The 13,059-nt window shown below is 36.4% G+C and overlaps 1 protein-coding gene across 2 annotated transcripts in view; it reads left to right on the plus strand.

The window, feature by feature from the left end:
- The window catches only part of rbpjb (recombination signal binding protein for immunoglobulin kappa J region b), a 61,603-nt gene that overhangs the window by 12,513 nt on the left and 36,031 nt on the right, over positions 1-13,059 (plus strand). The window contains exon 1 of one of the 2 annotated variants that reach the window (XM_067401879.1): positions 8,784-9,091. The exons of the other annotated variant lie outside the window; for it this stretch is intronic. The gene's annotated coding sequence lies outside the window, so the exon portion shown is untranslated. Of the gene's footprint in view, positions 1-8,783; positions 9,092-13,059 lie in introns of those variants that run through there. 2 annotated transcript variants of the gene reach the window in all.

A 13,059-nucleotide genomic window follows, 5' to 3' on the forward strand; every position in this document is an offset into this window, starting at 1 on the left:
TAATGAGCCATTTTCACAGCTGACTTCAGGATTAATCCAAACTGAGGTCAATAATTCTCTTAAAATATCAGATAATTTACATTTTTATGATGTAAATTGTGTTTTATGCATTACGTTACATTTTTTAAAAAAAATGATACACCCACTCATGTATTCAAGCAGTAAGAAAGTATATCATCACATTTTAGTCGCATGACTTTTTTAGTCATTACTTTGAAATGCTTTTTGAAAGTGGTATATGTTTGAAAACCTTATGAAACATGAATACAAAGAGTACATTTCTAAGAACTGTTTTGATTTTTAAAAGATTTTTCCATTTCTTCATCATGGACACTAGTGACCCATCAATTAATGGGCTGTTTTGAGAGCCGACCTCAGGATTCCTCCAAACGGATCAGCCACATGTCAAACTGATATTATCCAGTCATGGCACTTGCCACACTGCCCAGTATGAGCCAGCCTTACCCAGCCAGAATAACATTAATCAGATGAACTTGTCCCACCAAAAATTGTTCCTTTATTCCTGTACATATGGAGCAGCTAAAGGAAAGCATATGGTCGGGTTTGGCTCACTGATGGTTAGTCGTTCAGTTTTACCACCATTAACCCTTTTTTTAGATCTTTCCCATCATTTCCTGTCTCTTTCTCATTTAGTCTTGGATTTCTTCTGTTATTCCCTCTTTTTCTTTATGCGCAATCCAGATTTCCTCGGAGGCTTGGCAAACAGGGAGGGTTGTGAGAATGTTTGCTCAGAGTCTCGTATCCTCACTGATGTGATGGTTGGCTCCTGGGCCGATACGTGTTGGCACAGCTCGAGCCTCTCCCTGCGACAAGTTTCGCCAAATGTTGTAGTCTAGTATACGAAGCACATACTGAAAGATTTAGGAAAGCCCTCGGCTCACTGTTAGGTGCTGTCAAAAGGTCAGCATAATTCGGTAATTTGAGGTAACCGCTAACTCGACTCAGATGATTTCCGCAAGTTAATATCTTTCAGCTCTCCGTATCGTGTAATGACTTGGTAGAAAGGAAATCAAAACCTCAATTGAGCGTTAACTAACTGCTTGCTTATGGCTAACTCTGTTAACAGTATATTAATTCTGAATGAACTAATGGTTGGTGCTGCTATAAAAGGTAAAGTTAATCCATATGTTCACACTGGCTTAAAGCTGGTCTTCATAGGGGAAGGACCGAAGCAGACACTGAATGGAGATGATTCACAACATGCTGTGCTGATTCGGCTAATGCTTCGCATTTGGGCTGTGGTACACCACTGGCATTATGCTTCGGCCTCCGTCATATTTATTTCAGCACTCAGCATCAAATTATAGTGGCATGCGTGTTCAATTGAAAATGAAGAGTGGAAATGAATTAAAACTAGACGTGATTGTGTGTAAACTTTTAATGTGTTGCCAGGTTCTAAGGTGAAAGTATTGGGTATCAGAGCTCTATAGACGGGGTTGTTTGCCTCTGGTCCTGCCGGCACACAAGGTTGTCCAGTAGTGCTGGTGTGGTGTGACTATTGTTGCTGAGACTTCAGGAAGATGGTATTTCTCAATAAGAAGACGCTGTAAATGTAGTCGCGAGGTTTAGATCACAGAAATCTATCTGTCTGCCCTGCGGGGACCTCATGATAGACAGGACGCACACACGCACATCGGATAAATTAAATGTGAAAAATGAATCATCATTGTGGTTAGTGCTTGTTAGCTTTTTAAAAGAGGAATTAATTTTCTTAAAGACGACGTATGCATTTTTTAAATTTTTTTTTTTTATGTTAAAATAGTTCCTCCTATCCCAGCTATATGAAAGGACATTCATGGCAAGAACAAAAAAGAAAAACTATTAAAAAAAAAATAAGGTGGAGATTTGTGACGTGGAATCCGCAATTGTCTTTAATGCAAAAGTAAGCTATTTTCTGTGAATGTATGAGACTTCAGATTCATTAGGTAAATAACTACAAGAATAAGTGCAGTAAACTGTGAAACTATTACATACCGATGTGTTTTTGTTAATGACAATAAATTAAAATACGATAACATTAAGCAGCATAACGGATTATTTTTGTGCAGCTAAAATAACTGGAAGTGAATGACACCAAAAGCCTTGAAAATTCAATTAAATAATGTCAGCAGTGCTCTTATGTTAAAAATAAGGTGGATAACAACACAAAACGATATTGTTGGAATCACTTTCAGAGCATTCCCCTCCCCCCCAACTGATCATCATTGCCATCAGTGGTCTTGTACGCGCATGTGTGTAGTCGAATACACGTGCAGCAGAATGTACAGAGTTCGAGTGGTTAGCAAAATCTGTCTTTGCACATACAGTACATGTGTATTATGCTGATGATGAAACACATGCAAATGATAAGCTTTTGTGACTGCACAACACCGCAATGTCATGAGAACGTAACCATGATGGAGACGATAGTCTAAAAATCTCTACAGATAGACACATTTCTACTGGTTAATTGTGTCTACAGATTTTTTTTTTTTTTTCTTTTGCTATTGGAGCAAATGGAAATACAAAAATGATATTTGCTGTCATCTCCTGTTGACCGCTATAGACATTCACTATGTGGAAAGGGTCCGTTGCCTTCCTAATGAAATAAATGCAATTTTTAAAAAATATATATATTTGATTACTTTATACATTTTACAGCCTTGTGAAGAATTATGAAATTTAAATTTTATGAAACATTTTTATATCATAACCTTATTTAAAGCAAAAATGACTATATCATGATATAGGGTCATATCACCCTCAAATTTGTAATCACAATTTGTAAAACAAAAAAAAAAAAGTCCATGACACTGATAGATCAGAGCAGAGGTTCTCAGCTCTGGCCCTCATGGTGCACTTTCCTGCAGAGTTTAGTTCCACTCTTGATCAAACTCACCTTCCTGTAACTTTCTAGTAATCCTGAAGACATTGATTAGCTTGTTCAGGAAAGTGGATCATGAGGGCCAGAGTTGAGATCCCCTGGTTCAGAGTTAAGTGTTAAGTGTCCCCCCCCCCCCGTTTGGGAAGCCAGTTCAGGTGCACAGAGAAAAAAACATGTATATATTTTTTATTATCAGTACCACATATTGTGCAACCGTTTAATCAAAGACTGCAGCATACACATCTTGTGACTCATTCCTTTTGGAATAACTTCAGGACTCTGTTTTCCTGAACTATGCACGTCCACACTGTGAATAGAGCAGAGGTAACAGTGGAAAGCTCAGTTAGAGAACGCCACAGGCGTTGAAATGGTATCTGCACTTTTAATCCCCTCCTGTCTGTCTTTGATGATGTCACTGCCTGTGGCCCTGAAGCTACCCATACCGATGTTCAGTTGTTGCTTTTTGTTATGTTAGGGAGATGAGTGCCAGATACCAAGACACTTTTATACTGTCAACACAGTCACATGCTGTACTCTTTATCTTTTTGAGATGTTTACGTTTGTTCTCTTTTTTTCCTGCCACGAGTGCATTGGTCAGACACAAAAGTGATCTTCAAAACTTTTGGTATTTGTCTGTAGTGGTTAACCAAAATGGGTTTTTCAGTAGCTGATGCTAATATCTGGAAAACAGGATGGACGATACAGATTTGTATGTATATTATATAATACAAATTGGCTGCACACAAAATTGTTGAAATTAGATGTTATTTTTACACAATATTTTGTCAAAATTCACTCAAAGTTAGTTAGATACTAAATCGTCTTGTCGTGTTGAGAAGACACTGTTTTCAGCGTTTAGGGGTTTAGAGAAACTGAATCTTCGAACGAACCGCTTTCAGACCATTTTAACCTTTTAAAATGGCATAATGATAAAAATCAACAGATTAATTTAGAGCAATGGCATGCAGCCATCCTAGATTCTCAATTTAATTATGGGCATATTCTTCACTGCATGAGTTCAGTATTTCAATATTTTGTCAAAATTCACTCAAAATTAGTTAGATACTAAACTACACTTTTACCAAACTTTGACATAATAGGAGGAACAGTCAGGTGTGCAATAATGTTTAACCAGTGTCCATGAGAGACCAAATGAAAAGTAAATAGATGTTAAATAATCATAAATCATTTGGAATGAAAAACATTACATACAAATAGGGTACAAGAGGGAGGAAGAAAGGGAGAAAATCAAAGGTCGTCAAAGTTTAATGTTCTTGAGAAACATGGTTTCAACATCACGTTCTCTGATATACAGTTTGCTTGTTTGAGCGTGTTAAGCCTAGTACACACTGTATGATTTTGGCCATGATTTGGCCATCTGAGAAAAATTTTGAGAATCCAAAAAGATTCCTCTGATCCTGGGCCAAAATCTGAAATCTTTGATCGCTATTTTGACATGTTCGCAGACAGCCGATCAATGACAATTGCGATCAAATTTTACCTAAAACTCTGGTCTAGTCTTCTTGCGTGCATTCATTTTTAACACGTTTTGACTGCTGTACAGTCTGACATTAAAGACAACTGAGTGTGATGGCTTACAGCGGGGATCATGCTCGTACAGTCTGACAAGCAACTTTCGTAAAGGACAACTATAAATCTTACAGTGTGTGCCTGGCTTTAGTTGCTTCTTGTACATTTCTGTTGGTTTTCAACATGTTCAGTCAGTAGAAGGATTATGATATATGATGTCAAAACTGAGAAATGCTATAAATTCATCTGTTTTTTTTTTTTTGTTTTTTTTAAATAACATTTAGCAGTTCTGTTTTTTATAGCATTTCTCAGGTTCTTGTGAAAAGTGTCTCAGTTAATTCTGCTAACATGTTAATGATTGTGAACGTGTGCATAAGAAAACATCACATGTCTTGATTGATCATATTATCTGATTGGGTTTGCACATTCATTTGCATTCAGCCACATGAGCGTATCTCCACTGATCTTCTGTTACTGATCACATTTTGAACATGTCTGGGAGGGCATTTACACTTGGTCTTTTCGTGACAGTTCAGTAAAAATGCGGTGAGCAAGGATAAATTTCCCTTTTGCTTGTGACAGAATCTGATTGGAAGTGATTTATTTTCTGTTTTTCAACCACTTCGTGTTTTATTAGGACAAAACGCTGTGTATTTTTCGTAGATGAGTTGGTGTGCGTGCATTTGTTGCTTCAGATATTACACATTCACCCGTCTGATTTCAGTTGGTTAAGGAATCTCAGTTCCCATTTCAGTCACTGCGGCGTGTGGTTTTTCAAAGACAAGGGAAAAAATGCTCAGCTGTCATGAGGCTGTCTGGGGAAGTCCAAAAACAATCTACTAAATGAGATGTATCCAAGCATAGCTTGATTTTGAGTTTTCTCTCTCAATATGTCATTAAGCAGCACAATCCACAGGTTTATGGGACATTTTTCACATTTAATGGATTATGCCTTTGGAAAATGGGAATTGACTAATTATTTTAAAATCTAGTAGCTAAATTTAAAAAAAAGAAAAAGAAAAAAAAACAATGTTCTGTTGTGATCGGATGAACAACTTCTTCTTTTGTATTAGTGTCTGGTGGTCAATTATCATTTCTTTCTCTGAAAATTTAGCTCCAAGCACATTCATCATGTTCCAGTGAAATCTGTGGCCGCATGCAGAGTCTAAATTAAAATCCCTACTGAGGACTGATTTACTCTGTATTGATGTAAGAAATACCCTCCCTGCTGCTCTGGCTGATGAAACCATTACATCATCCACACTTCCTTTTGGAAAACAGGGAGTCATTACTTCTTTTTGCACTACTTAATAAAGACACTTAGCTCATCAGCACCTATCATGGGTTTTTTTTATGAGATTAATGACCTTTGGATACATTAAGTCACCACTGAGGTCAGTGGATCTGTCAAAGAAGGGTTCAAAGAAGGGTTTTTCTACTTGTAAAATGTACGATTCAGTTCATGAACGTAAAAAAAATAATGCAATGTCTAATATAACGGCAAAGTTTTAAAGATCAAAGTGCATGACTAATAAAGTTATTGTCTCTTAAAACAAAAAATCAATTTTGAACTGCAATTCCATTCTCACTTCCTGTTACATATATGTGTAACAATGTAACAAATTGGCATGATGCCAGCCTATGGCCTTCATTGGCTGACCATGAATAATGTCTCCTTTGACCTGCCCTCAAACACTGTAGTTGTAGCTGATGAGGCCTAGAAGAGTCTGGTTCGTGTTGCCATGTTGAGAAGACGCTTCAAATCCACTTTGAATGCACTCCAAAAGGCTGAGGACTTGCGGTGGAATTGATACGGTAAAAACAAATGCCATTGTTACTGTTCTTATCCCAAGAGCCGTTTCATTTCTGACACGTGCTGTAAGTGGTAGAGATCAATCGCAACAGACTGGGACGTCTGACCAATCAGAATAGAGTAGGCTCACGGAAAGGAAGGGGTTTAGACAAACTGAACCTTCGAACGAACCGTTTTCAGACCATTTTAACCTTTTAAAATAGCACAATGATAAAAATCAACAGATTAATTTAGAGCAATGGCATGCAGCCATCCTAGTTTACCTCAGTTTAATTATGGGCTTATTCTTCACTGCATGAGTTTTATTTATATTTGTATATTTAATTCAAAAGTTTGTAAGTGAGAGTTTTCAAAAGTTTTGAAGGAAGTCTCTTATGCTCACAAAGACTGCATTGATTTGATCAAAAATTTTGTTTGTGTATGGCATTTGCATTTAGGTGGAGGGCCATTCATCCAAAGATAGAAATTTTTGATCATTCATGCCGCTGCATGTATAAAGATGGATTTTTTTTATTATTATCATTACTTTAGAAAAACTTGGTACTGAAGTACTGTGACTTTTGACATCCCTACATCAAAGTAATGCAAAGTGCCTACTCTGTAAACACAGACCACACCTCTGTTATGAAATATAGGTCACCTTTGAGCTTATCTATGTAGGTTAACACAAAAATCAGTTTTACCTCACAAATAAAGTAAGCAAAATAAACCACAGACTGAAGAAATGTCATATGCGTAAGTCGACTAGCACAGAAGCGAGTGTGATTCTTCATTGATTCAGTCGACCTTGAGTAATAGAGGAACTTCTTCTTGTGTGCTGTCATGGAACAGACAGGAGTGAAAGGAGCGGAAGGATGGAGGGAAGGAAGCAAAAAATGGATAACATGCAGAAAAACAGATTAAAAACAATTCTGACAGCACTTCCTTTTCCTCTATTGAGCCCCGCTTGCAGGCGTTTGAAAGGGGAAATGTCACCGGCATCATTCTTCTTGAAACTTTATAGTTTTTTTTTTTTTTTTGCTTTGCTTGTACCCCCACCACCTCAACACACATACCTCACTTATTAAAGTTGACATAAAATGAAAATTCTTCTGTTTTTTTTTTTTTTTTTTTTTTAATATTACAGATTTTATTGTGAATGACTCAGCCATGTGTATGGCACAATATTGAAAAAATCTGTCGCAACTTTAAAGAGATTATACTGTACTGTCATAAACAGTCATATTTTAGTACTTAATGACCATTTACACCTTCTGTTTAAACTAAGGAGGAGTATAATATACCTGGTGAGAGCAGTCTGTTATCAATCCTTTCATAGATAGAATTTTCTCATCTGATGCACTGTTCATTCATTCATCTTCATGTTCCAAACCTGTATAGGTTTGTGTATGTGTGTGTGGAACACGTAAATAGGGGCTTTCAGGTCTCAAAAAGGACAAAAACTCACCATAGAAGTATCATTAAAGTGTCCATGTATATTTGGACTGTAAAAGGAGGACTTTTTTGAGTTCATAAAGTTATAATAGCCTGCTTACATAAAAAAAAAAAAAAAAAAAAATAAATATATATATATATATATATATATATATATATTTTTTTTTTTTTTTTTTTTTTTTATAAGATTCAGAAGCATTTGACAGTGTTTCATTGTGATGTTATCTTCAGACAGGCCTATGGTCATCATTTCTCAGGGGAATGCTTTTGAAAGCTGAAAATAAATTGAATTGATACTTAGCACACCCTGTGTCTCAGTTACTGTCTTGGTTCTGAACTGTGTGTAGCTCTTAACTGTCAGTCAGTCCCATGAGGAAAGACACAAAGAAACAGCCACGGGTCGAGTCGGACAGATAGTGGCGGAGCTGGAGAGAGAACTATCTTACCGCATGACCTCACTGAGTAAATAGGATAAGACTCCAGCTGTAATCTGGGCACTTTTTTCATTTTCTAATCACTCTTTTTTTACGAGCTGAAAAAAAAAAAAAACATTTCCTCATAACGCCAGTGAAATGGAATAGCCATCACTTGAGTCACATTCAGCCTCATATTTTCCTCAGGATCAAATGAGCGTAAATATGCTCCAAAACAATAAAATCTGGGCGTCCTGTCATTGTTTTGTGTTCTGATTAGCTCAGAAGGCGTGTCGAATAGAGTTTCAGCATGTTTGAATTGTTGGATGTTCACAAACAACTAAGTGTGATGTTTTTTTGTCTTTATTTGTTTGATATCACTCTTTTGCTCAGTGGATAATGCTCGGAAACCTCTGAAGGCACTCAGTTTTTAACTCCTTTCTCTGTAGGAAGACTTCAAGGAAATGCTGGTGGTTTTTCGTCGAAATTGTTTCTTTTTTTTTTTTTCTTTTTATTGCTCTCGCACTAGCTTCACACTTCACATCTCTCTTTCTCTGCACTCTCTCTTGACAACTCTTTCTCCAGCGTCTTGACATGTGGTGGGATCTTGATTTGATTGACTTCCACAGCCTTCATGTTTGATCTTGTAACCAATTAAAGTCTATCTGGCTTGAAGAAATGTTGAAGTCTGTAGAGTTCACCAGACATAAATAACCCAAAAATACTTATGTGATTAAGTGCATGATTTGACTGTGTTTTCAATTGTCTGACACAAGTGGCACAAAAATATCAAGTAGGCCTTGCTATATGCCAGTTAAAAGAAGTAGCACTGTTTGATATTGCCATTTGTGGAGAACCGTTTTTATAACAGGTGCACGTTAACCACAGTTTTTCATATATACAGCTCTGTCAATACCTGATTCTTCCACTGTCAGCCCATAACTTTGCCTGCACTTGAAACGATCCTTTGCTGATATGCAAAACGAGTTACTCATTTGGAGTGGAAAAATTGTGAAAGTGAGTAAATGTTTTTCCTTCAGCATAATAGTTTTTTTTTTCTCGTAGTATTTCGAAACCTGAATTGTCTGATTGAACAAGCAGTCCTCTGAACTTTCATGCCAAAGCAACTGCAGTGAGAGTGAACTGAATTTAGTATACCATCTGTTCAAATTTGAACTGTAAAATATTTCATAATTCTTGATGAAAATAGAGGTCATGTAAAAAAAAAAAAAAAAAAAACATGGTTAAACTCCACTACTTTGCAAATTTTTAAATTTCATAATGCACCTTTGGTCTTATTGTGTAAGATTCATCAAGTTATTCCAAAGAAAAAAAAAGTTGTTCTTTGTAGTCTTACACTACAATATAATATCTTGCTCTATAACTGCTATAGTTTATGCTGAAGTTTACAGCAAGAGTAGCAAATAATGATAGATTTATTGAGAAACATTACCACTGCGATACATCATCAAGGTGAACACACGATGGTGAGCTTGACCTTCAGCCTCCGTGTCCCTCATGCAGATCTGGCTCTATTCTGGAACAAAATGGCCACTTTTCACTATCCAATCGATTCCCAATGGATAAAATCCAGGCATGCCTTACATTTTGTTTATGTAACAAAAGTGAAAATGTAAACGGAGCATGCTTGGCATCAACACCTCACTTGTATTTGGTTTATGCATGTTTAATTTATTGCACTAAATTGGCACCATTAAATTGAATGATTTGATAAGTGATACTGTGATACTTTTTAGATTAAGAGCGGCATGATGGCTCAGGGCTGGAGTGAGAGAGATTCCAACCAGTTGTTATTGTGTTCCAGTGATCTTACATTTATCTTGTTGATCATGTGCAACTATTTCTATGAACGCTTTTTTTTTTTTTTTTTTTGTGACTTCTGCTGATGTAAAACAAGATAATGCCACCAAGATATCATTTTATAGCTAGTGGACATGCAGGATCGAAATTGTGAATAAGCCTTTGCACAGTATGCCATTTTCCAGAGAAAGTGTTTTTGAAGTTTTTCAATGTGTGTGAAGTTACATTATACACTGCCCGGCCAAAAAAAAAAAAAAAGTCACTGTTTGCATTTAAATAGGCAGATTACTTAAGAGTCTAATATTAGATCATTATTGCTGTGATTTATTATGTGTCTAGCATGTTATTCTGTATGTTTGGGAACAGTTCTTTTAACCCTAATTGATGGAGTGTGTAGCTTTTCATTTCTTAAACAACCATGTAGGATGACACATCATGGCCATATTCCAGGATGACAAAGCCAAGATTCATCAGAAACAAATTTTGAAATAATGGTTGGGAAGGGAGCATGATGAATCATTTTCACAAATGGAAATAAATGTTGTGATTTTATTTCCATCAAGACGTGCATCAATTCTTGGTCAAGATCTTCTATTGCCAATGCAAGAGGTGAGCACTCTGTAAAGTCTACTCCAGCACATCCCAAGGACTTTGTAATGAATTTAAGTTAAAAAAGGTCTGGACTTAGAGGTTCCAATTCATGTGTGAAAATGATTCTTCATGCTCTCTCCTAGCCATTCTTTCACAATTTGATCCTGATGGATCTTGACATTGTCGTCTTGGAATATGGCCATGATACATGTTCCTACATGGTTTAAGAAATGAAAAGCTACACAGTCCATCATTTAGATGTGTATCTGATAAACTTCCAATGCTTGCAAATTAATTGCAAATTATTTTTGGATTTTTCTGATAGTTATAGTAATATCCTGCTAAATATGCTTTTATCATTTCTTTTGGTGAGGCATGTGGAAGAAGAAAGGGCCAAAAAAAAAAAAAAAACCTATTAATTGTGCCTGGAGATCCAGGGCAGGCGACTGGTGTTGGCCAGCTGAGCTGTGGCCCCAGATGGGCCCCTGATTGTGGGGTTTGTGGTAGCAGCAGCATGTGCTTGAAGTGAGCTGGTATCCATTATCCTCTCAAACATCAGCACTTCACTGTGGGAACCTTATTGATCTACAGCTCTATAATTATTCTACTAACACACACACACACTGTCTTTCTCTCTCTCTCTCTCTCTCTCTCTTTCTGCTGAGCCCCTGATCCTCTTTCTTGCTCTTTTTTTCCCCTTCTCTTTTAATTGCTTTTTTGTCTCTCTGTTATCTTTCTCTTCTCCCCAACACGTGCCTCATCCCTTCCCCTAATTCCAGCCCTTTCTATCGTCTTCGTTTCTCTTCCCCTCCCTTTCTTCCCAATGTTCCCTCACTCATTAAAATGCCATGACCTTTTGTATTCTACCAAACTTAAGAACAAGCTTTGTTGTTTGTCTACAAGTAAATAAGACAGCTAATTTCTCTGATTATGTATTACAACAGAGCAATTGTCGAGTCAGGATACGGGTATTCAGTCAAGTTGTAACAAGTTTGCAGGTTGACGCTTGTGCTTCAATTCAGAATGTTACAAAGATCCATTTCAAACAAATCTTTTTCAGAAAGTAGGACTGATCAATTAATCAACTGTTAAATGAGATTATGATTATGACTGCCATGATTAACTCATTTAAGCCTGCAGGCAACTAAAGTTGTCTCGACCACTTTTTTTCTTTTTTTTTGAGGGGTGAATACAGATGTTTTAAAAAGTAGACAACTTTAGGAAGAGCTTATGAAAACTTGATAGATAATGTGTCATGTTTAATTCAGGCTGCCATTTCTGCATGTTTACTTAAAATTCACCTGGCACATTCTGTAGGAGTTTCTGTAAAAATAAATGATATGTGCCTACCGGTCGCTAAAGTTGCTGTATTAAATTTATACTGATATGAAAAATACACGTACACTTCTGTTCAAGAGTTTGTGTTTGGTACGTCTTTTGTTGTTGTTGTTGTTTTAATAAAGTCTCTTATGTTCACCAAGGCTGCATTTATTAGTTCAAAAATTCAGTAAAAATGGCAATATTGTGAAATATTATTAGTTTTTAACATTTAAATGTAATTTTTTCCTGTTTTCAGCAGCCATTACTCCAGTCTTCAGTGTCATTCTTCAGAAATCATGCTGATTTTTTACTCAAGAAACATTTCTTATTATTATCAATGTTGAAAACTGATATACTGCTTAATATATTATATCAAAACTGCTACTTTTTTCAGGGTTCTTTGAATAGAAAGTTTAAAGAACAGTATTTATTTGAAATAGAAACTTAAAAAGTCCTAGTAACATAAAAAGTCCTTACTGTCACTTCTGATCAATTTAATGCATCCTTGATAATTGAACATAAGTTCTTTTAAAAAAACGTACTGACTTCAAACTTTCGAATGCTAGTGTATTTCAGGAATGTATTCATAAAAGAATAATGTGCAGCTGCCATGCATATAACAAATATTTAGATTTATTAATCAAAATGAATTGCAATTACAATATCAATAGGCATAATATATAATTCATATTTGTAATACTTTATTCATACTTAATATTTTGTACTTGAATACTTAGTCATATGCAGCTGTTTTCAAAGATATGTTCTTTTGGGCTGTTGTTATCGTGTCCTTTCTCAGTCTGCGGTGGTCTTCTTTGGTCTTGTGGCAGTGGCAGCGTGACTTGATTTGAGATCTTCCTGTAACTCCCTCAGGTTCAGTGGAGTTGGATCAGGAAGCTCCAGCCATCGATTTTTCTCTCTTCTATTTTAAACCCTCCACAGTCACTGTCTCCACTCAGCTTTGGCCTCAAGGCTGCTGTCAGTTTAGCACGGACCCCTGGGATCATCTGTACCGTAAAGACTACGCCAGGGCCGCAACCCACAGCAGAGCTCCTGTGGCCCTGTGTTTGCTTCACTACAACTGACACAAACAAGCAAATATTCAAACTACAATACTGACATAAATTTTGCTCCAAATATGATCAAGTTGTCATTTACAAAGTCAAACATGTTGGCCCAAACCTGTGTGAGCTTCCTTACTATCTAAGTTAGTTGACTATCTTGCTAACCGAAATGTATGTTTGGACACGAGA

This window comes from Chanodichthys erythropterus, chromosome 11 (assembly GCF_024489055.1).
Source record: "Chanodichthys erythropterus isolate Z2021 chromosome 11, ASM2448905v1, whole genome shotgun sequence".
NCBI lineage: Eukaryota > Metazoa > Chordata > Actinopteri > Cypriniformes > Xenocyprididae > Chanodichthys > Chanodichthys erythropterus.